Consider the following 4521-nt stretch of genomic DNA (forward strand, 5'->3'; position numbering starts at 1 on the left):
AACAACATCTAACCACAAAGTCTCTGTGGGTGTGAGAAAGAAATTACATGTATCTTCTCTTCAAAAGCTACAAGTTGAAGTTAAAGCTGAAACAAAAAATTCTTTCTGGAAAATTCCTACAAGAAGCTCCCTTGTCCTTGTACTCTTCTTGTGAACCAACCAAGGCCAGTTCCTGGTGCCCCCTCATCCTCTGAAACAGAGATATTCCAAACTTCTGCAAGGCCAGTCCCCTCCTTTCAAGCGGGTTCCTTTTCAAGCACAGGTCAAACTGGCAAACCAGGGAGAAGCAAGACTGCGAGGCTGAAAGCTTGGCCAGTGAGGGGAGACACAACCTTTGCTTCTGCTCCAAGCGGGCAGCCTGCAGGGTGCGAGCTGGTCACGTGAGGGCTGCCCAGCAACCTTCTGCACATGTGAAATGCTCTGCTGAGATCTTTTTTGTCCTTCCTTGTTTCTCTCATGACACTGAGCCATGTTTCTAATGGTGGCACAGAGGATTACTTGCTTGATTGTTAACCAAAAGGCTGATGGTTCAAATCCACCTGGGGTGCGGGGGGCTCAGGATAAAAAGACATGGCAGTCAGCTTCCAATGAGGCAAAAAAAAAATTGAACTGGCCTTGTGGGCAAGTCAGGAAGAAGCAGCAGGGAGGCTGGGGCCCCACACGGGCCAGGGGCCCTCTGTGCCTCGCTGTCTCTGGCTTCTACAAGAGCCTTGAGGAGCTGCGGAACAGTGAAGGAGGGACAGCTGAGACAAATCCTGAAGGTCAATGCTGTCACTGAGAACATGAGGTCCTGAGAGTATTGACCATGAACTTGTGTGTCACTACAGGAGAGGCTAGGGGTTAAAGTCCTCCAGAAGTGCCTCCAAAGAAAGGCCTGGTGAGCTCCTTCCAAAATACCAGCCCTTGAAACCCTCATAGAGCAGAGACACACCCAGGGGCACCATGGGTTGGAGTGGACTGTATAGGGCCTGATGCCAGGGGAGCAAGGACACATGGACATGGGCATGTCCTCAAGTTCAGGTGCAAGTCACTGTCCCTCCTCACCCAGGCTCTGGGTGCAGGTGGTCAGCTCCAGCTCTGAACACTAGGACTCACAAAGGGCCCCTTGTCCACCACCAGTCATGCCAAGTGTCCATGGACAACACTGGCTGGAGCCCCAGGACACCATCCGGCGGTCCCCAGCACAGTGGCCGTCTTGTTCCCAGATGCTCAGAACCCTGATATGTGTCTAGGGCCTCAGGGTAATACTGGGACAGACAGCTTCTGCCCAGCTCAGCTCAAGGGCAACCAGACAACGAAAGCCTTGTTGGCTTCTGCAGCCTGAGGTGGCCAAGTGAGGGGACAGCTCAGCTTCCGGTCATGGGGGGGGGACAAAGGGGCTGTGTTCCACACCGCAAAGCGCCCAAGAGCAGAAGCCACTTCCTGCCGTCGCCTTCCATCTTCATGGAAGAAGAGAGTCAAGTTCTGGAGTCAGTCCAGCACTCCCAAATCCCCTGCCAGTTGCGGTTTGCAGATAACTTAGTTTTAAGTTTTATGCCAGAATTTTTAAGTGCAAGATCTTTCCCAAGTGTACCATGTGATTAGAACCCCAGGAATAAAATCAGCAAGACGATTTCTCTTTCTCAGCAATGGTGGATCACCTAGATAGTGGGACAGAGAGATATACTGGGCCTGTCTCACTCCCAACCCATGGGGAGAAGATGGGACCTAGGGAAGCATTTTCTTCAGGATTTTGTTGAAAAAGTCAGGAAGCTGCACATTGCCAAGTGGATGAAGCCAGCCTGAAAAGGACATGCTGTATGCTTCCAACAATAGGACATTCTAGAAAATGCAGAATTAGAGACAGTGACTAGACAAGTGGCTGCCAGCGTTTCGAGGGCAGTGAGGGGAGCAGTGAACAGATGGAGCACAGGGAATTTTTAGGGCAATGAAACTATTCCATGTGATGCTGTAAATGGTGGACACATGGTGTGAAACATTCGTGAAGACTCATAGAACTGTAAATGGCACAGCACAACCAGTGACCTCATGTAAACCAGCTGTAGCTAATAACATTGTATCAACTTTGATTCATTCATTATAACAATGTAACACGGACATGCCAGATGTTAATAACAGCAGGAGCTATGTGCAGGACAGAGGTATACCAGAACTCTGTCTAGTTTCTGTACAATCCTTCCCTAAAACATGAACTATCTCTAAAAAGTCAAGTCTTTTGAAAAGAATAAAATGAGGATGCCATGCGAGCATCTTGCAGCAAGCTTCCCTAATCCAAACAACCAAGAATGCAAGTGTAAAAACATATTCTATTTAAGCCAAAAGAGGCTTGAAAGTTGGAAAACTCGCCGGCATAGTTAAAAAAGTAAAAACTCATGGAAAAAGCTGCTTGGGTGAGTCACTGTGCCAACACAATGTTTCCTGGCAAAACCCAGCACCTTGCAGGCCTCACTGTCCGTCGCACCAGACTCGGTGGGGGCTGGGAGCCGCTGAGTGGTTCTGCTCTCCCAGGAGCTGTGTCCTTCTCTGGGTAGGAGTCTTGGTCGCAAATTACAGCCACTAAAAGCGACCTGCCCCTTCCCCCGTGCACTTGTTTCCATATGCACACAGGGCCTGGGGTAACTCATGTTACTGAAATGATTGAAGGACTCCAGGAAAGGCTGGATCCAGGTGCCGGTAATCCGGGTACTCTGTCAGTCAGTCAGCGACCTCTCCAAACCGTGAGGCAGAGGATGCACAAGGGCATCAGAGTCCCTGCCTTCAGGCACTGGTGGTGTGTGGACGTGCTGTTTCTGGAACTGGTCACTCATGTTTCCTCCCCTAAGTCTATCCTCATCTGGGTCGACCGTCTTGGAAGTGAAATGGCCTCTGGAGGCAAAATTTGCCAAACCTGGAGCAAAGTCTGTGAGGCTCTGAGCTGTCACTGTCACTCAGGAGGGTCTGTGTAGCGCCAGCTGTCTGCGTAGCAAAGTGGAGCCTCCTTGTCCCAGGCCACCTCTGTCGTCACATTCAACACCTAACATCCTCACTTTTTCTTCCTTGTCTTGCTGTTTCCAGATGTTGATGCTCCACTCCTTCTCCTAACCCACAGGACAGGGGAGTGAGAATTAGCACAACTCCTCCTCAGAGGCCCTGGAGCCACATCCCATCAGTCCTTCCTAGAGGGGGGCTTGGATACGGCTGCAATGCTGGAGGCTATGCAGTATGCACTTCAAATACCAGCAGGCTCACCCATCTGTCCACTGGGAAGATTGCAGTGGCGTTTTTAGACTAAGGTAAAACAGGCTGAAAGGGTTGGCTGTTACTTCCGGTAAAATAAGCCTGTGAGAATCTTTTGCCTCAGAAAAAGTACAATTAGTATGCGCCTGAGAAGCAGACTTCCTCTCACACCCTTGGGGCATTTTTCTGGAGGTACTAAGTCCCTGGAGGAGGACCTCATGCCCAGTGAAGTGGCTGCTGTTACAAGTATGAGCCATTGAGTCACCTGCAGCTCTTAGTATAATATAGCTCTGAACTCTCTTAAGACAGCCTCTCTGTTTCCAAGACACCTACCTCCATTATCCTGATTAGCAGATCAATCCATCTCATCCAGGGTCCTCCTCTCCTGCACTCTCTCTCCACCCTTCCAAGCATGATGTCCTTCTCCAGAGATTGGTCCCTCCTGGCCACATGTCCAAAGAATAGGAGACAGAGCTTCAAAATCTTTGCCTCCAAGGAGCAGCCTGGTTTCACCGTCTCCAGGATAAACCTGGTTGTTTTCTTGGCAGTCTACAGTATGTTCAACACTCTTCTCCAGCACCACAACACAAAGTCATGAATTCTTCTATCATCTTTGGTCATTGTCCAGCTCTCTGATGCACAGCAAGTAAATGTGAAGACTATGGCCTGAATCAGGTGCACCTGAGTCTCCAAACTGACATCGCTGCTCTTCAGCACTTTTTAAGAGGTCCCTGACAGCAACCTTCCCCAGAGCAATTAGTCTTTTGATTTCCTGTCTGCTGGTGCCAAGAGTGTTGATAGTGGAGCTGAGCAAATTGAAACTGTTAACAACCTCAATCTCTTCTCCATCTATCATGGTGCTACCTACCAGTTGGCCCCGAGGTGAGAATCTTTGTCTTTGTGATGCTGATCTTTAATCCACACTAAAGATTGCAGTCCTTGATCTTCTGCAGCACACACCTCAGGTCCTCCTCCGTTATAACAAGCAAGGTTGTGTCATCTGCATAACGCAGGCTGTTGATGAATCTTCCTCCAATCTTGATATCACATTCCTCCTAATCTCTCGCGTGATCTCTTCCCCACACAGGTTGAAAATGTATGAAAACAGGATGCATTCCTGATAGACTCCTTTCCTGATTTTGAGCCATGCAGTGTTTCCTTACTCTGTTCTGAGGACTGCTTCCTGATCTAAGTATAAGTTTCGCTTGAGTACAATCAAATGTTCTGGGATTCCCATCCTTCTCAATGTCAGCCACAATCTGTTGTGACCCACACTGTCCAATGCCTTTGCATAATCAGTGAAAC

The sequence above is a fragment of the Elephantulus edwardii genome, unplaced genomic scaffold (genome assembly GCF_000299155.1).
Source record: "Elephantulus edwardii isolate Elephantulus edwardi_28Jun2011 unplaced genomic scaffold, EleEdw1.0 scaffold00126, whole genome shotgun sequence".
In the NCBI taxonomy this organism is placed as follows: domain Eukaryota; kingdom Metazoa; phylum Chordata; class Mammalia; order Macroscelidea; family Macroscelididae; genus Elephantulus; species Elephantulus edwardii.